This window comes from Aethalodelphis obliquidens, unplaced genomic scaffold, assembly GCF_003676395.1.
Source record: "Aethalodelphis obliquidens isolate GAN/ISIS:26980383/991018 unplaced genomic scaffold, ASM367639v1 scaffold37, whole genome shotgun sequence".
NCBI classification, from domain to species: domain Eukaryota; kingdom Metazoa; phylum Chordata; class Mammalia; order Artiodactyla; family Delphinidae; genus Aethalodelphis; species Aethalodelphis obliquidens.
In genome coordinates, this window is record NW_020837981.1 from 6,119,989 (window position 1) to 6,140,537 (window position 20,549).

General features: G+C 46.5%; 1 pseudogene; it reads right to left on the reverse strand.

The window, feature by feature from the left end:
- Positions 1-10,983: 10,983 nt before the first annotated feature.
- Positions 10,984-12,017, reverse strand: LOC113632481 (RNA-binding protein 3-like; annotated as a pseudogene).
- Positions 12,018-20,549: the final 8,532 nt, after the last annotated feature.

The window sequence follows — 20,549 nt, forward strand, 5'->3', positions numbered from 1 at the left end:
AGGAACTTTCTCCCCGCTTGCCAGAGGAGAAGCTGTGAGGTGCCCAATGCCCCTACATTGTGGCTCTCTCGTGGGTGGCTAGACCTCAGTCCAGCCCCTTGCACTGCCAACAGGCCTACCGTCCCCCCACAGCACCTCCGACACAGCAACGCAAACTTCCCCCTCTGCCTCACTCCCAGCCTTTTGCTGTGCCCAGGGCCCTATGGGTATAGGCCTCCCCACCCCGGGGCAGGTGCACGTGTATAGGCCTCCCGCTGCATCAGCCTTTAGCCTGGGCAGTGCCTAGAGAATGTCCCAAACTTTAGGCAAGGCCTGGCCCTCCTGGGGTAAGGGCCCAAGGTCAGGGCTACACTCTTCCTTCTAAGACACAATCCCCAGGGCTTTGGAGACGACCGGGCACTCACATTCTCACTGGATATGATGAACTTTGATTCAATAAGATCATGAAGAAAGACCTGACATTGTTTGCTGAGTCCCTTAGCACTGCCATCTCACCTCACAGAGGTCCCAGAAGTACAGCGTGGCATAGTGACCTCGGCAACTGGCATCCCTGGGCTCAGTCCCAGTTCTACCACGTACTCACTCTGTGACCTTAGGCAAGTTACTTAACCTCTCTGAAGTTCAATTCCTCATCTGAGAGACAACTGCTTTCCTTTCATTGGCTTGTTGTGAAGACTTGGTTTTCAGCCTGGCTCAGGGTAAGCGCCCCGTGTAAGATTGATGCTCAAATTACTGTTATTATTGTCGTTCATATTTCATATTGCCAATGTCAAAGCTAAGGCTCAGAGAGCTGAAGTGATCTATTCAAGGTCACCTAGCCGATATTAACGAGCAATTGGGCCCATGACAATTTCAAGCCAAAACGGACTTTTTGAAACAGAGGGAAAGGGCAGGGGCAGTTCTTTGGGGGATGGGGCACCTAGCGGGTTATGGCGGAGGCCTGCGGGGACCTAAGCCTGAGGCTCAGCAGAAAGGCAGGCCTTGGAAGGACAATGCTGGAAGACGGGGCTTAGAAACAGGGGGACACAGGGAGGATGGAGGTGTTGGGAAGCGGGTAGGGCTAGGGGAAGGCTGCACAGGCCACACAGGCAACAAAGGTGTTTTTCTCACCTAGAAAATGAGGTGATGACACCATCCGTGGAAGCAGATCTAGTAGCCAGCCCCGAACCCAAAGCAACCACCACTGGTGGCAGAGGGGCCTCAGGCAGGACAGCCGGTACTGGAGGCGGGGCTGCCCCCAGGCCAGTGTTCTGAGCCTTCCCCAGCCCAGGTGGAGTCCCCAGGGGCCTCTAGTATCTCATCAGCATTGCAGCCTCATCGGACAGTTGAGGCAACTGTGGGTGTAAGTGACCTGCCCAGGGTCCCACCGCAGAAACAGAACTCATTCCCTGTCCAACACTCCTTCATGGCTCCACACTGAAGACCTAGATGGAGAGGGACAAGGGGGAGCTCCTGGGACCTCACAGTGTGAGACTGAGGTCCCGAAAGGCCCCAGGTCCCCAGTCTCCTCCCCTGACTTCCCCCCATTTCTGGAATCCAACCATTATAGGCCAGTTCCCTGGGAGTAAGGAACAACTATTCATGTTTAGAGTTAGTTCACAATCACATGCAGGGACTCTGTAGAGTCAAAATTACCCTTAAAGACATCTTAAAAGACAGCTGGGGGACCCTCCACGCAGCCCCTCAATACACCCAGGGGGGTGGGCTTCCCTCCCGCCCGGGCTCAGATCCTTGAGTGGTAGCAGGCTTGTGTTTCAAGGTCACACACAAACGGTACCCCTATATTCATCCAGAATCACTCCCAGCATGAAAAGGAACTGTGCTGGAGACTGGGGACCCAGCCAAGGGCGGTGGATTCAGCCCTCCCATTGCCCGCTTCCTAAATCACTAGCTAAATCATCCTCTCCTCATTCTCGCCCTTGGCCAGATGTGTTCAGCTGAAATGGCACACGTATATCCACGGCTCCCAGGGTGCGTGGTACGTAAGTTAGCAGGTGCAGCTGCCCTGCGTGCTCCAGGCCAGAGGACTGGGCTGGTGTTTACTAGGCCAGGTGGTTGGGTGGAGAGAGGGCCTGGGCTCAAAAATCATCAACACATCAGAACTGGGTTCAAAATCCTGACTTTGCTATTTCCTATTTCTGTGAACAAGTTAGCCTCTCTGGTTCTCCATTTCCTTATTTGTCAAAGAGGAAAAAGCAAGACAGTTGAGGATAAAAGGAAACAAGCTTTTCATGTACCAAACATTCAGGAAGTGGTGGCGAGCATGCACACGTACCTCTGCTGGCAGAGGGTGAGGTGGGGGGCTGTTGACAGGGACGTGAAAAGGGAGGTCAGAGATCCAGCACCCTGGGAGACAGTTGGGAGAGGCATTTAGGAACTGGGCGGGGGGAGGAGGAAGCTGCGGAGGCTTGTAGGTGAGGGTACCACTGAACCAAGAGGCCCCACCCCAAGTCTAGTCCTGCCCGCGGCACTGGGGAGCTGTCTTGTGAAGGCCAGTCAGGCTCGGAGCAGAGGGGTGGACACCAATCCGAACATCAAAGCTGGGCCTGAGATTTTTGGCCAGATGAGAGCAGTAGGGAGTGGAAAGGCCCAAGAAACCCTGTGTATCTGAGCTCCCTGGGGGTTTAGAGACCTGGGTTGAGTGGCTGGGAGCCTTCTGGATTCCATCCAGACCCCTGGCTAGCCCTGCCCCACTGTCTACTTGACTCATGTCGGGAGGAGAGAGGAGAGAAAACGGAGGCAGGGGAGGGGAAGCCACGCAGCTGTTCCCGAGCTGGGGCCTCGGAAATTCGAGCTGAGCCTCAGGCTGCCGGCAGGCAGGAGAGGGCCTCTTGGACGCCCACTTCTGAGGCGCTGGCCCAGTCTCACCAGCAGACCTGGGATTAGCTCAGCAGCCTTCTCTGAGCTCTGAACATCTGCACCCTGGCGTCCACTTCCCTCTCTCCCAGCCCCCTGAGACGGAGAGGGGGAGGAAGGGGGAGCAGACAGCTGCGACCTGGGAGGGGACGTAGGAGGGGCCCCTGAGTGGCCTGAGACGTGGGGATTAGGGCACAGCAGCCACCTGGGGCCTCATTCCAAAAATGCCTTCTGCTCCCCTCATTTTGTGAACCCGAAGGAGGTGGGGTTTAGGAGGAAAAGAGGGGAAATAACATCTGTACAGGCCGACTAGACACCAGGGAGGTGCTGGGCACTTGACCTGGTACTTCCAACTATATCAAGGTCGGGTCTTATTGTTTCTATCCCTTTGTGAAAACAGTCTCAGAGAGGTTAAGTAACGTGCCCACAGTGACTCAGTAAGTTAGCAGTAGAGCCACGATATAAACCCAGGTCACTCTAATTCCAAATCCTGAGTGGATTGGAACCAGGCAGGTCAGAATGGAACCCCAGGGAGAGGGAAGACTTATTTGCCTGGCCAAGGCTTAGTGCAATCACGGCTGCATAACTGAGGTCGAGAGCTGAGGGGGAGGGGAGAGGCAGCAGCTTCGCCAATTGCTCCTGCAAGAGTTCTCACGTTGCAATCTGTCTAGAAGAGAAGATCAGGTGACAAGTCAACAAACCAAGTCATAGGAGGCTCAGCTGGAAAAAAACGGGTTGACTAGCTTAGAGAAGGCTGAGAGGAGGCTGGGTTGTTGCAGACTGACTTGCTCTGTGGGACCGATTCAGCCAGGACAGGCTAGGTTTGGCTGCGATGAGGAACAATCCCCAAGTCTCAGTGGCTTACGCACCCAAGGCTCATTCCTTGCTGACATCACAGTACAGGGCAGGAGGGGCTCTGCTCATCCTGGTCACTCAGGGATCCAAGCCAAGTGGGGTTTCCTCCAGACGTGAGCATCCCCTGCCCCCCAAACAGCGTGGCAGAGTAAAGAGGTGAACTGCACCCTGACTTCTAAAGCTTCACATTTCATTGGTTGAAGGAAGTCTCGTGGAAACACGTAATTTCAGGGGACTGGAAGTGCAGACCCACCCAGGGCCCAGGAGCAGATGGAAATGTTTGACGGGCAGCACTAATGATGATCTCAGGGCCGGGAGGGGTAACTGGGCTATGGGTGAATGTATTCAGAAGTCAATTTTAAGTCCACTGAAGCATGACCTTCGCAGGGGAATAATGCGTACCCACCAACAGAGGTATGCAAGTCAAGGCAGGATGGGCACGTTGCAGGAAGGTGTTGGAAGGGACTCTGCCATCGCTGGGGTGACGGGAGATGGCCTGCATGGTGGTGGGTAAGGGCTAGGGCTCTGGAGACAGAGGTGCCTGTGTTCAAATCCTGTTCTCTCTTATCAGCTGTGTTACTTTGTGCAGATTACCTAACATCTCTGGGCTCCAGTAGTCTCCTCCTCTGTTACATGGGGGTAATAATGCCAAAAACTGTTACAAGGATTGGATGAGATAATACATGTAAAGTCTATAGCATACCATGCCGGGCAAATGGGAAGCTTGAATCAAGTCAGTTGCTCTTATTGTTGTTCTCGTTCCTACCCAAGATTCTGTGACCTGCCCCTCCTGGAATCCTTGGCAGCATCCTTTCCTGGGCCTCTTACATCCCTAAGACATTAGTCAGCGGCCAGGGCAGAGTTGGGAGAGTGCTGTGCACAGCCCAGCGGGCTGCTTTCCGCACTACTGTGGCATGGTCTGCCAAGGTAGGATGCTTTCTGGGACTTTCTCTAACCCACTCCCGCTCCCCAGTATATTTCCCCTTCCTCCTGCCTCCAAGCTTGATTGCAAAGCAATTACCCTCTCCAGCTCATCCTCAAATCTTCCCTAACAACCATGGATCCAATTTATGTCTCCATGATTTTGCCCTTTCCACAATGTCACAGAAATGGAGGGTGACAGTATGTAGCCTTTCTGCTGTCTCTTAAGTTACCTACTTTATTGAGGTTCGACCGTATGAGATGGGAGATTATTCTATCTGCCCTCCCCCTTTTCCCTGTCCAGCTACATCGCTGGTATTTGTTCCTTGATGGTTATCTTCATAGCTCTAATTAGCATATGTATACCTCCAGCTGTAAAAGTACCCCTAAGGCTCTGCACTTTCTGAAATAAAGCTCTCCGTGTCCCCATAAGCTCGAAAATCACCATCTCAGAGACATCAGAAGGAGGCATGGCAGAGTGAAGTGGTATGTTTCAGAAACTCTCGGAGCACTGATGAGAGGATGAAATTAAGAGAAGTTTTCTGGAAGAGGCAAGGTTTGGGCTGAGTCTTGTCCACTTGCTTTTCCCAGGGCAGCTGCTGGTCTGTTGCTCTCTAGGTCTGTGAGCCTTGACCTGCAGTATCTTGTTCAGACACCAGGGGGAAGACAAGTGGCTTTGCTGGGATGTCCTCTGCTCTGACAGAGAGAAGACGGCTCAGCTCTCCCCACTCCCATTCCTTTGGGCAGGGGTGGAGTTGCCCACGAGGTTCTCAGCTCCAGACTTCTGCCTGCTCAGAGGCGTGAGTTCATGCACGCCGTCTGAACTGTAGCTTCCAGGCCTTCTGTTTGTGGATACCGTCTCATCTGCACTCCACGTTCGCAAAGTGCGGTCCCCAGAGCCCTCGCGTGGGAACTAGTTTGTAGACATGTAGATTCCTGGGCCCTGCTCCAGACCTTTTGTCAGGAGATGAGGCCCAGGTGTCTGCATTTTTAATACTCAGCCCACATTCCTCTCATACACAGGAAGGACTGAGAACCTCAGGTTCAAGGCTTTCTATGATCTTAGCCTGTCAAACCTCTTCATCATGTTTCTCCCCTATTTTCCATAGTCATTTCTGGGTAAAGGGTCCATAATTTGAGGAAACATAGCATATTTGATTCCTGGAGATTAAGCATCTCACATGGATTTAACACATGTTAAAAGCCCTGTAGTGAATAAGCCTGTATGGTTTTGTTAAATGTAGCATTCCCCAGGTTATTTGACAGGAAAGTCCTCTGATACCTCATTTTTTGTCACTAACTGGATGCTCAGCTCTACCCATCTTAGTATAACAAAACCTCTTCCCTCCCTTCATTTGTAACAAGTACAGGCACAGGCCCTCCTGGCCAATATCTCCAAGAGAGGAAAATATGAGAAGACTCATTCCAGTGCCCCACGAGCCAGCCCGTGCCATAGCCTGAGCCGCAGCAAGTCGGCCCTGGTCCCGTCCCAGTTTACCATCTCATCCAGCAACCCTGCCTAACTCACACACCACTGCCCCGGGCTGATCTTCAGGGTAGCAAAGGTAATTGCACGTGCTCAGAACAGACCTAAAGTTCCTGCCACTAACATCAGAGACCGTCTGGATTTCTACTCTCTACCCATCTAGCCCAGTTCCCAGGCTCCTGGATTTTAAGGGCGTATAAGCAAGAACCCCCCACCCCCGTGTCCACTGCCTGCAATTTGGAGGGCTAAATAAGGTTCCCTACTTTTTATTTTCCAAGAAGTCCATTAAAATATGATCTGATCTGCACTTCAGTTTTCCCAAAATGTAGTTCCTTGAACCTTTGAATGGGAATCACTCATCATTTTATAAAATAATTTTAATACAAAATTTAATATCGATACTTTTATTTTAATACCAAAACAAGGAAGAGGAACAGAGTGTCTGAATAAAGAAAAGTACTCTAAATTAATAAATTTAACTTTATGGAACATTCACTCTATTGCCCTCAATTTTTCTGTTTTGCACAAACAAATGAAAAACTCACCACAAACCAGTTTGTGTCCTTGGGCTGGGGTTTTGGAGCAAGCGGATGTGAGGACCTGGTTTGAGAACTCCATGTTAGGAGGCTGTGTTGTGATTGCAGTAATAAGGCAGAGTGTCAATGCTGGCCTTTCAGTACATATTTTGTGTATTAACAAGACCTGACATTTTAAATGAGAGAGAGATTGTTGTCTTCTATATTTGGTCCTCATGCTGTTTTAAGGATTGAGAGTTTAAGAAAATAATACCATTCATATACTTACTGTCTACTGTGAGGATTGAGATGGGCCTAGAGTCTGTGGGCAGTTGTAGGCGCTGCCCTTTGGGCAGCATGGTCAGGACAGTGAAGGGTGGGAACTTGCACGGTCGGGGAAATGAAGGGAGGAGCTGGGAGTAAACTCTACAGATGAGCACCAGGCAGGTCACGATGTGGCTGCCCTGTTTCTGAAGGAAGGCCCAGGAGGCAATGAGCTGTCTGACATGCTAAGATCCTAGAAAGAAGAGCTAGGCCTAATAGCAAGAAAGTACGGAGATGCAAATTTAAGCTTAATAGAGGAAAGATGTTTTAGGAATCAGAGATGCCTAAATATAGAAAGTGAGCTTCTCATTACTGCATACAGAGGTTGAACAGTCATCAGTCTGGGAGGTGATGGATAAAATAAAAATTAAAAAATTTAATAGAAATAATAATTTTATGTTTATAGTACTTGACATTTATTTAGTTATTATAAATTTATTTATTTATTTATTTTTGGCTGCGTTGGGTCTTCTCACTGCGGTGGCTTCTCTTGTTGCGGAGCACGGGCTCTAGGCGCAAGGACTCCAGTAGCTGTGGCACGTGGGCTCAGCAGTTGTGGCTCATGGGCTCTAGAGCACAGGCTCAGTAGTTGTGACACAGGGGCTTAGCTGCTCCGCGACATGTGGGATCTTCCCGGACCAGGGATCGAACCCCTGTACCCTGCATTGGCAGGCAGATTCTTAACAACTGCGCCACCAGGGAAGTCCTACTTGACATTTAAAAAGTTGTTTTGGCACAATTGCCTCTTAAAATAGTCTTCAGGGAATTCCCTGGCGCTCCAGTGGTTAGGACTCCACGCTTCCACCGCAGGGGGCACGGGTTCAATTCCTGGTCAGGGAACTGAGATCCCACATGCCATGCGGCACGGCCAAAAAAATAGTCTTGAGAGGTAGATAAAAAAACTTCTGACTTCAGGTTCAAGATGGCAGATTGAGGACACACAACAGTGAGCAAAACAGATAAAAATGTCTGCCCTTGTGGAGCTCACAATCTAGAAATTACATAGATTTTATGTTATCCTAGAGACACTGGAAGAACTTAGGGATAGGGCAAAATAAGGTAATGCAGGGGGAAAAAGAAAGGCGATTATAAGTGTCAAGAAAAAAAGGCAAGGGCTTCCCTGGTGGCTCAGTGGTTGAGAATCTGCCTGCCAGTGCAGGGGACACGGGTTCGAGCCCTGGTCTGGGAAGATCCCACATGCCACGGAGCAACTGGGCCCGTGAGCCACAACTACCGAGCCTGCGCGTCTGGAGCCTGTGCTCCACAAAAACAGAGGCCGCGATAGTGAGAGGCCCGCGCGCCGCGATGAAGAGTGGCCCCCGCTTGCCACAACTAGAGAAAGCCCACGCACAGAAACGAAGACCCAACACAGCCATAAATAAATAAATTTTTTAAAAAAAGGCAAAAGACAACATATTAAAAGAAAAAAAGGCAAAAAAACCCAGTCGAGGTAATATAATTATAGCATCCTATTGGTTACATAGTAAACAATATGCAGTCGTAAGAATATAAACACTGTTTTCAATTTTTAGAAACAATTTGTAGACAAAGCATAGAAACTCAGTGATGATTGAAGATAGAATGTCAATGTTAAACTTTTTGACAATATAAAAATAAATGTATAGTCAGTGGAATACTTGAATTAGAGGTGGGGAAATGAAATAAAAAGTGGAGAAGTTAATAGTCTAATTCTCATACAAGATTGCTGAGATATTGACCAGAGTTGATAAAACAAACAAGGGATAGAAGAGTAAGTACATTGTTTAAATGTTCAAATGTAAACAGAAGAAGACATAGATAGACTAGATAGATAGATAGATAAGCAGGCAAAACAGAGAGGAAAAGAAAAAGAAGGGCATTTATGTGAACTAAATTTTCATTTTTCATACCGTGGAGTCAATAGATTACCTAAAATCTGTAAATCAAGAAATGGAATAATTTCAGAGGCTTACCACCTAAGTAAACAAAAATATAGGTGTTTAAAAGAGGTTGCCTTGAGGAAGTGAGTCAGGGGTAGAAAGGTTTGGACCGAGAAACCTGTTTTTCATGACACATGTATATAACGTTTCTTTTTTTTTAAATTAAATTTATTTTATTTTTGGCTGCGTTGGGTCTTCATTGCTGCGTGCCGGCTTCTCATTGCGGTGGCTTCTCTTGTTGTGGAGCACGGGCTCTAGGCGCGTGGGCTTCAGTACTTGTGGCACGCAGGTTCAGTAGTTGTGGCTCACAGGCTCTAGAGCGCAGGCTCAGCAGTTGTGGCGAGCGGGCTTAGTCGCTTCGCGGCATGTGGGATATTCCCGGACCAGGGATCGAACCCCTGTCCCCTGCATTGGCAGGCGGATTCTTAACCACTGCGTCACCAGGGAAGCCCAACATTTCTTGATTTAAAAAAAATGCAATGTAATATATTATTTCCATGTTGTTAAAAAAATTAAAATCTATCATACCCATTAAAATAGATGAAGAAACTTGGGCTCAGAGAGGTGAGGTGACTTTGTTTAGGTCACAACACTAGGAAGAGGAGGGACCAGGAATGGATGTCCTATCTCACGACACCAGCTCCTCTGAGCTCTGCGGGGCTACTCCAAACAGCCCTGAGAGCTCCTTTCACTCTGCTTCTATGATTCACCATCCATTCAAGCTGCTATGCCTTTGCACCTGCTCTTTTCTCTGCCTGGGGCGCCCCTCCCAATGTCTTTTGCTGGCATGAGTCTGTTCATTTTTCACGACCCAGCCCTACGTCATTTCCTCCATAACAAGGACTCTTCTCTTATCCTCCTCTTATACTCTGTCCCTGCCTCTACTGTAATGTTTATTTATGATCCCACTGGATCATAAATATTTGGCTATCCATCCGTCCATCTTTCTGTCTCATTTGCTAGTCTGTGAGCCCTTCAAGGCAGAGGTCTGTGTCTGATTCAACACTGTATCCCAGCTCCCATCCCAATGCCTGCCACTGGGTCTTCAAAAGTGTTTCCGGAATTTGTGAATGTGTGCAGCACATGTGTCTCTGACTCTAAGATTCTGGGCTGGTGGCCGAGCCCCAAACCCTGGCCACAGGCCTGACAGCTGTGGACGAGGCTGCTTTGTCAGGTTCATACTCATCCCTAAGTGACTCCCCCTCTCGCAGCCTTCATATTCTGTCACCCTCCTGTTTTATTGTTCTCCGCACACATCCCAAGGCTTATCTGCAAATCTCCCAAAAGGCATGCTGTAAGAGCCAATTGGAGCCTTCCATCTGGGTTGTATTAAATCACTGACAGAGTTCTGTCCCCAAGTCAGCAGGGGCTGGAGGAAGGCTTTGGGGAAGACCTTTTCTCCTTAGAGGAACTGACTCAGAAGAAAAATAACGTGCTGGTGGGAGCTGCCCAAAGTGGTGGGAGCAGGGAGATGAACAGATTGGGCAGCTCTTGTTAGATATGCGTCCCCAGGCATGCTCTTGGCGACTCCGGGCCTCTGTCTTATCACCTGGCTCACAGGAGAGTGATACATGCTCTGGGCTGGTGGGGATTGCAAGAGACAAAGCATGCAGATGTGTCTGGAACAGCACTGGCCCAGAGTCGGGGCTCAGTCTATGTATGAGTCTTCCTTCCTCTCCAGTTCTTTTTTTCTTTTTCTCTATCTTTGTTTTTACTTTTATCACAGTGATCCACTAACACTGTTTAAGAGGCAAATTCTTCTTTTGTTACAACAAAAACTAGTTTCTTACCCCGTCCTCACTATTTATTTTTCCCCAGAGGCAACCACTTTCAACTCTTTTAAACAATGCTTTCCGTATTTACTTGCATATTTCAAAATAACTTGCTTGTATTGGTACTTTTTTTTGGTTTTATTTTGTTTGTTTTGTTTTCAGGTTTCATCTTTTTAATCAACTCGGTGAAGGATGTCCTAAATGCTCCATGAAACACAGCAGAATATTTTTTTCTTCCAGTATTAAAAAATATATATAGGGGAGTTCCCTGGTGGCCTACTGGTTAGGATTCTGGACTTCCACTGTTGTGGCCTGGGATCAATCCCTAGTTGGGAAACTGAGATCCCGCAAGCCACACAGCTCGGTCAAAAAAAAAAAAAGAAAAACAAAAAAATATACACAAATATTTTGAAGAAATTTCTATATAATCAGACAGAGATCGGGAGTATAAAACACCTCTAAGTAATCATGTTCTTGATTTCTTATAGTTAACAGTTGGAATTGCTTCCTAACCGTGATTAAACATTGTGCACAGGTTTTTAAAATGTTCCTAGATACACATTTTTAAGAACAATCAGTCTGGCCAAACATTTTTTGCCAGAACCAATAATCCTGAGAGCCTGAACTAAAAATCTGGTTTAAAAAAAAAAAAGGAAAAATACCCATACTCTACAAATGGCTCAGAATTTGTCTTTAAATGGGAGAAAAATTTTAAAAAACACATGAAGCTTTCTGAAAGGTCTTTAACAAGCTACCTTGGGAGCTCCATTCAAAAACAAAGGTTGATGTACTAAAACAGATGTTTCAGTGCAGCTCCAAAAATCTTTATAAATACAGCCATTTGGAAGGATGGTCCTGAATCAGAAGAAGTTTCATTCCTTGTGTATCTATATTAGGTGTGCATGCCTCAACTCAGTTGTCATAATTGTCCCTGTAATTTCTTCCTGAGTAGCGGTCATGACCACCCTGGCTTCTGCCACCATAGTCTCTGGACCTTCCATATCCATATCCTCCAGGTTGATTGTCATACCTGCCATCTCCACAGCCCTGGTCCCCACGACCTCTAGAGTAACTGTGACCATGCCCATAGGAACCCCCTCTTGTTCTCCAGGGCCGACTTGCCCATGTGGTCTACACGGATCTGACGACCATCCAGAGACTCTCTATTCATGGCTCTCACGGTGTCTGAGGCATGCTCTGGATTGGTGATAACGATGTAGCCTAAACCCCGGGATCCCTGAGTTTCCCAGTCCTTGACAATAACCACCTCAGAAATAGGTCTGCAGCTGCTGCGGTGGTCTTCCAGAGCCTGCTCATCAGTGTTGAAGCTGTGGGCTCCCATGAAGAGCTTCTCTTCTTCAGCGGACATGGCAGTAAATTTGAGTCCTGGAAATGAAGAAGTAAAAAGGCCAAAGAGACAGTTACCGCCAAGGAGCCGAGAGACTGGGCGCTCTTGGTACTTTTTGAATTCATCTACTGAAGGACATCTTGATTGATTCTAGGTTTTGGCAACTACGAATAAGGTTGCTATAAACATTTGTGTGTAGGTTTTTGTGTGGACATAAGTTTTCAACTCATTTAAGTGAATACCAAGGAGCACCATCTCTGGATTAGATGGCAAACCTACACTTAGCTTTGTAAGAAATTCCAGACTGTCTTCCAAAGTGGCTGTACCATTTTGCATTCCCACCAGCAATAAACGAGAGTTCCTGTTACTCCACATCCTCACCAGCATTTGGTGTTGTCAGTGTTTTGGCTTTTAGATAATTCCTGGTACCTCGTTATTTTAATTTGTTAATTCCTAATGACATATAATGTTGAGCATCTTTTCATATGTTTATTTGTCATCGTATATCTTCTTTGAGGAGGTATCTGTTCAGATCTTTTGTCTATTTTTTGGTTTATTTGTTGGTTTTCTTTCTTTTTTTTTGGTTGGTTTTCTTATTGTTCAGTTTTACGAGTTCTTTGTATATTTTAGATACAAGCCTCTATCAGATGTGTGTTTTGCAAATATTTTCTCCCAGTCTTTGATGTGCCTTTTCCTTCTCTTAAGGTACTGAGCTTTTATTATTATTATATGTTTAATGTCTAATAGCTCATTTTTGTTCTCTGGATCTTCTTTTTAATAGTTCCTTCTTTTTGTTTCATGTGTGGAATAATTCTTCTCATCTCTCTGAAAATATTCGTGATAGTTTTTCCTGAAGTGTTCCTCTCCCCACAAGCCTCTGTTTCTCCCAGGTTGCTTTTATTTCTTAGTAGAGGCTCTCCCCAAAACAACAGGTGATTCTTGTCTGTGTTCTTGTCTGAGGAAGACACCAAAATCTGACTGTACACTCTGTGTATGTTTGTGTTTTGGAGGTAGGGGTGTGTGCTTGGTGACTGTGGGCTTCTCTCTAGGGTAATCAGGCCAAAATTTTTTTTTTTTTTTTTTTTTTTTGTGGTACACGGGCCTCTCACTGTTGTGGCCTCTCCTGCTGCGGAGCACAGGCTCCGGACGCACAGGCTCAGCGGCCATGGCTCACGGGCCCGCCGCTGCGCGGCATGTGGGATCCTCCCAGACTGGGGCACGAACCCGCGTCCCCTGCATCGGCAGGCGGACTCTCAACCACTGCGCCACCAGGGAAGCCCTAGACCAACATTTTGTTGGGGAGCCTGCCTACCCAGTCCTTGCTGGACCTTGTAAACATGGCTACTAGTAGTTTTGGATTTGAGTGGGGGAAGAAGACCGGCAGTTTCACCATCTAGTAAGTAAACTTCCATTTCATCCCTATTTTTAACACTCTACACCCATCTGTGTCTGCTGTCTTCCTGTCTGGATATCCTTATTTTATCTTCTCCAGATAGTGAAGCTTCAGGCTTCTACTGAGGTGCAGAACAGACAGTCCCCCACCTGTGTGGTGAGGGAGGGAATGGATCTGGGGTTAAACTGCTTCTTAGACTTTTTTTGGCATAATACCTTGAGTTTATTCCAAAGGAAAATTTTCATTTTCCCCAAGTGTTTTAACAGTCTACAAGAATAATATCTAATGTCTTTTCATGTTATTTGTAGACTTAAATTTTAAAATCAGAAGTGGTGATACTAGACAAGATGTAATTTACACTAATCTCTAATAATCTTCTTTTAATGAGAATTTGATATTATTATTTTGTCACCCTAAAATGAGATTTTACTAAAATGTATTCTTTTCTATCACTTGTTCATCCAAAGATCCAGCTTTTTTACCTTCAATCTGTACCTATAATGAATGAACTTGAACAAAAACTTCTATCAGAAAGTGTTTCTATATACTTTATTTTTAAATTAATTGTTATTGGAGTATAGTTGATTTACAATGTTGTGTTAGTTTCTGCTATACAGCAAAGTGAATCGGTTATGCATATACATATATCCACTCTTTTTTATATTCTATTCTCATATAGGTCATTACAGAGTATTGAGTAATGTTCCCTGTGCTATACAGTAGGTTCTTATTAGTTATCCATTTTATATATAGTAGTGTGTATATGTCAATCCCAATCTCCCAGTTTATTCCTCCTCCTTTCTTTCCCCCCTATATATTTTAGTTGAGTAGATTCTTCAAGGCGTTCTAGGTTCTAGTTAGCATTATCTAGCATTTAGTGTTTCTATGGATTTAAAAAATAAAGTTTCTATTTAGTTTTCATGTCTCCTTAGGCTCCTCTTAGGTATGACAATTTCTCAAACTTTTCAGGTTTTTTAAAATTATCTTTACAATTTTGAGAAATACTGTTCAGGTACCTTGTAGAATGTCCTTCAACTGGAATCTTTTTGATGTTTCTGTAGTGATTAGACTTGGGTTATGTGTTCTTGAGAGAAAGACCACAGAGGCAACAGCACCATTCTCATCATATTACATCAAAAGGACATGATACCAACATGGCTTGTCACCGATGATACTAACTTTGATCACCTGACTGAGGTACTGATTGTCAGGTTTCTCCCTTCTAAAGTGACTCTTTTCACCAGCTCCCAATACTGTCATCTTCGGAAGGAAGTCACCATGCACAACCCGTATTTAAGGACTGGGGTGTTAGGTTCTACCTCCTTGAGGGCAGAGTATGTACATAAATTATTTGGAGTTCTTCTGTACAGGAGATTTGCCTAGTCTCCTCTGCTTGTTTACTTAATCATCATTTATATCAGTATGGGCATTTATTTTATACTTTGAGTTATAAATCAATACTACTTTATTTAGTTGCTCAAACTGTTCCAACTTTGGCTGTTAGGAGCTTTTCCAGTTGGTGCCCTTGTCCTTGGACATGCCCTCACCATTGCGTGTGCATTATGTATGTGCGAGCACTTTCTTACTTTTCCATCCCAGGCTTGTTTGTATATTTCCTGCCCCAGTTCTAGAACCAGCCATTTTTCCGAGGAGTCCTGGTTCCTTTTATTGGAGAGAGGTATTAGAAACCGAGATCTGGGTGCTGGGTATGTTCATTGATACTGGGATGTTGTAGCTTCTAGGCTTGCTCAGCTGACAGAGCAAAAATTGTATGTGTGTACACTAAACCATATATATATACATATCTATGAATAGTTCTATCTGTAACCATCTGTATGGTATCTATACTAAGTTAAATATAAATTCATACTGTTACCTCCCACTCGAATCCATTAAGAAATGGATCATCCTAGCCTCTTCTTCTTACTTGTTTGTAACCTCCCACTCAAACGGTGAGAAACCAGTCTCCATGCGTTTACCTAATTATTCACTTCCACTGCACATGTATAGCAGTATCAGAACTGTTAACCTGTAAACTCGTGGGAAAGCATTAGAGTGCAACTAGAATATAGTGATTATGTACAGTTTCTTTTGCCTTTAGTCTTGTTTCATTTCCAAAGTTACTTAGGTCAGCAACTTCTCCCCACCCCCCTCCCGCCCTGGCCCCTTTCAGTCAGGCTCATTTATACATTTGCAATAGAGTTAGATTGTTTTGTCACATTATACATTCCATCCTGGGGTCTGATGACCTCCTAAGTGGTTTTTTAAAAATTTTGCGTATGTTAAGTTTCACTGTCCTATAAAGTTCTATGGGTTTTGACAAACGCACCATTACATTACATACAAGACAGTTTCAAAGTCCTTAAAAAAATCCCCAGTGGTTTACCAATTCATCCCTCCCCTGCTTCCTGGCAAGTACTTTCTCTATAGCTTTGCCTTTTTTAGAATGTCATATATTTGGAATCTTACAGTATGTAGCCTTTTCAAACTGGCTTCTTCCCCCTAGCGATATGCATTTAAGATTCACCCGTGTGGAAATTCCCTGACAGTACAGTGGTTAGGACTTCATGCGTTCACTGCCGAGGGCCCGGGTTCAATCCCTGGCCTGGGAACTAAGCTCCCACAAGCTGCACAATGTGGCCAAAAAAAAAATTCATCCATGTCTTTTCACAGCTTCATAGCTCATTTCTTTTTATCATTGGATAATATTCAATTGTATGGATATACAATTTTGTGTGTTTGTTTATCCATTCGCCTATAGAAGGGCATCTTAGTTGCTTCCAGTTTGGGGCAATTATGAATAAAGCTGCTGTAAACATTTGTGTGAGGGTTTTTGTGTTGGTGTAAGTTTTCAAATCAGTTGGATAATTAAACAGACTTTTAACCGATCATTCCTCTTTTTGGCTTCACCTTCACACCCACTTCCAGAGGAAAGGGATGTCTTCTGTTTCCAAGCCTGTGAGGGGTTCTGCAATGTAGATCGACTTGCTTCTTGGCTTCCTACCTGCCCGTTGGTGATTCCGTTCCCTCTGGTCTGCTAAGTCATTTACACTCTCTCGTCAGCTTTCCACCCTGGAAAATTATGTTGCATAATCCCCTCTCCTTGTCCTATTATTTTTGTGGGTTTATATCTTGACCTTTTTATTGTCATTTTAGTGGGATGGAGTGAACACTCATGTCAATGTTCAACCCACCAGTTTCGGCCAGAAGTATCCCCCCTTCTTTTCTCAGAGGCAGAGATTTGATCTCCCTGGGGATGTAAAGTCAGGGCTGCTGTGACTCCAGTCCTGTGAGAAGACCCTCTGCTCCCAAACTCTCTCCCAGTGCCCATCCAGTCAGGGCCTGAGTCCCAACCCCCTGCCCTTAACGGTCCCGACCTCAGGGCTTTGAAGGCCCGAACCTGTCGGGAAGGGAGGAGAATTGGCTCAACATTCTGAGCTGGAGGCCTCAGAGCAAGGTCATGTGTGGATAGGCTCAGCCTGGGAAGATGACACAAATGGTGAGACAGGAGGAAAGGGCAAAGAGAGTGAGACCCCATGAACAGACTGGAACCCAAACATTTTCTAGTCCCTGTTTGGTACGTCCACCCTCACCTCCCTAACAAACAATGTCTTACAGCGAACCTTCAGGGGGACGTGACAGAGGTGATGAAGCCAACTGCCCAGCCTCTGATATCCTTCACCCTGATCTCTTTTCACTCTACCCAGAGTGACTTCTTCCTTGGTGATTCCATCCCCTCAGAGCCCTCGCTCACAGCCAGGATCCTAAGGCCTCCCCCATGTCATAGCTCCAGCCACAGTCCCCTTCCCGAACTCCAGCTGAGTCGAGATGCCTTGCCCTGGACGTACCATGGCTATCACAGCCATGTATACCCTGTGCCACGCTTTCCCTCTTCCTTTCAGAGCCCATCATCTGTTTTGGGTTTCCTAAAGGTTCCTCCAAGTTTCTGGTTCACTTCTATATCTTCTTCTTATTTCTGAAAACTGTGATGTGTTTATTTCGTAGCTTTTAAATATCTTTGCAATCGTTTTTTAGGTCTTGGGGTGAAGGGCTATGTGACATGAAACTTGAAAGAACAGTTATCTCCTTTGCTGGAGTTCATCTTTGAAGGGTCCCATGGTATTCCTTCAGCCCCGAAACCATCCTAAGATGGGTGAAAGTCTGCCTTCTTTGGAAAAAGATGTTTCCCAACCTCTTATGAGAGCAAAGTTCAGGGTCTCACAAGCACTCGGAAGTTTTTCTTACTTTATTTTATCTTTCATTCTTTCTCCTACATCATCTCTTATCTTTCAGAGGGGTTAAGAACAGCTTCTCAGCTCTCTGGTTTCCCTTCTGGAAAATGCACTGGAGGTTTTGTTACCATGGGAAGAATGGGATGAAAATCTGGTTCCTGGGATGACTCCATAGCTATTTAACCAATTACCAGGGGTTTATGCAACGTTCTCACTCTCCCCAGGCCAGTGTCAGTAAAGCTTTACTGCCTATGGGTAGAGCCCAGACGCCTCATCCTGTAATGAAAACCGTTCGACGTTTGTGGCATTTCCCTTATCTTGGGGCTGAAAAGAGTCAGTAGAGGTTAAGAGTATGGGCTCTGCATTCAGACCGCCTGGGTTCCCATCTGACTCTGACACATACTTACTGTGTGACTTTGGGAAAGTTACTCAACCTCTCTGTGCCTCAATTGCCTTCTCTGCAAAGTGGTGAGTGATGGTAATACTAGTATGTGCCTCATAGAGTTTTTGAGAAGACTTAACTGTATTTACAAGTGAAAAGGGCTCAGAACAGTGCCTGGTGCAGAGAAAGAGCTGTCAGCTACTATTATTACCTCCCTGAATCCCAAGGTAGACCCTCTCCAATCAGTCTGAACAACGCCCTGTTCTCCTCCCCCACTCTGAACTTCTGTTCACTAGTGTCTTCAAGGGCACAGAATAAATTCTCTTTCTTCTCTGTTCTCTCTTTCTCCTTCTTCTTTTCCTTCTTCTATTATCAGTTATACCTATGATTCACTGACCATTTGCTACAGACTAGCTACTTTTCAAGTGTTATTTTTTCAGAACTCACAATAACCCTGAAAGGCTCCTATTTTATGGATAAGAAAACTGAGCCTTAGAGAGGGGAAGTAAGTGCCTCATCCACTTAAATGCTAAGTGGCAGAGATGCGAGTTTAACTGCGTCCATCTCCTCCGTCTCCCATGGCAGGTTGTCTCTCCCTGCCTCATTATCAAACGTTCATTGTCCATCACCCCAATCTGCAAGGCCATGCTTGAGGTTATCCACGTTGTGAATCACATCGCTCACCATGCTTTCAGTTGCAAGTAATAGAAAACCAACTCCAGGCAGCTTAAACTAGAAAGGGAATGTGTTGTTCACAAAAATGAAATGTCTAGAGGGAAGGCAGACTTCAGGCACGGTGGATTCAACAGCTCATCAGTGTTCCCAAGGACCCACGTTTCATTGTCCTGCCTTCTTCCATATCTTGGTCTCATCCTAACACTGGCTCCCGTGTAGCCTCAGGATGGCTGTCAGCAACAATCCAGGTGCCTTAAGCTAGATCCCTTCTCCCAGCCCCACCCCCGGCCCCAGATCCTGAGATGAGAATGTGAGAATAAGTAGTTTATTTGGGAAGATATCCCAGGAAACACTAGTAGACAGAGAAGGGAAATAGTCCATAAAAGGTTATCAAGAAAATTATCTTTGGGAAACTAGAGTGCAATCCTACTGAGGAATTTTGGGGAACTATGAATCAGAGTTGCCCTACCGAGTGGACCAGCTACTCTGGCCTGTCCTGGGAGCAGGCAGAGGGGGCTCCAGCAGCCAGAAAAAGTTTCCAGCTGAAAAAAAAACAGAAATCAAGAGCTGGCAATGGGCTATGGGACAGGAGATATGGGGAGGGCATGGTGTGCACCTGTTACATTGGGTGTGTGCTGCTTCAGTCATGCCCACGGGGACAGGGAGGGACCCTTCCCACAGCCATCACATGGTAGTCCTGGGCTGCCCTCCAGTTTGTCCTACTGAGGTCCCGTGCCCACCCCTGAACCAAAACCTGTGTCTGGGGGAATGCTCTGCCCTGGTTGCTTTCATCTTCAGTCCCTGCCTGCCCAGTAACCCATCACTCTGGCAAGAGACGGGGTCATGCTGATTGGCTGAGGCAAAGCAAGGCCTCTTCCCAGTGCTGGGGGTAGGGTCAGTCCCACCAGAACTGCATGGCAGCTGCTCTGGAACGCTGGGAGAGTGGGAAGGATGCTGGGAAGCAAACGGCAAGGTTCATCACACAAGTATTCCCTAGAACAAAAGGAATGGAATGGAAATAAAGCTTGGAGGAGGGGGAGCACTGCTTGAGTTCAGGGCTGGGGGAGGACTTTGAAAGTCACATAGCCTGGATAGGGAGGGTGGGAGGGAGGGAGACGTAAGAGGGCAGAGATATGGGAACATATGTATATGTATAACTGATTCACTTTGTTATAAAGCAGAAACTAACACACCATTGTAAAGCAATTATACTCCAATAAAGATGTAAACCCCCCCCCAAAAAAAAACCCAAGAAAGTCACATAGCCTAATCCACCGGCGTGGCTGCAATTCCCTCCTCGTCTCTCCTCCATTCAGGCTCAGCTGGTACACCTCTAACCACGGGAGCCCGCTCACTCACAGAGTCTCTCGTCCCGTCGGGTGGGAATCTTCCTTTCTCTGTCGTCTCTGGTGTTTCCAGGACACATCTGCTGCTTCTGCCCGAAATCTGAGCCCTACAGGGACGTGTAGGCAGTGATTGCGTTTCCCTCAAGACTTCCCTGGAACAAAGTGACCACTTCCAGGTCTGTCGGCTCAGAGATGGGCTCCAACATCTGGAGTCGGGGGCTGGGGGAGGCCCTGGAGGCTGGCATCTTGGGGCTGGTGGAGCATCAGATGAGTTTCTTTCCTGGAAGCATCAGCCAGTCTCCCGGTCAGCCACAGTTTACTGCTCAGAAACCAATGGCTTCAGTCACAGGGAGGTGCCCCAGTTCCCTCACGGATGTGTTTATTTGGAGGATGTGGCTTCCCAGACACACACATACTCCGCCTGCCTTCCGCCCCTGCAGCTCCCACAGGAGCTTCGACGTGCCTAGCGACGGCCACATGCTCTGTGACTGTAGTTCCTGAGGTCTGGGCTTCTTCCATCTGGCC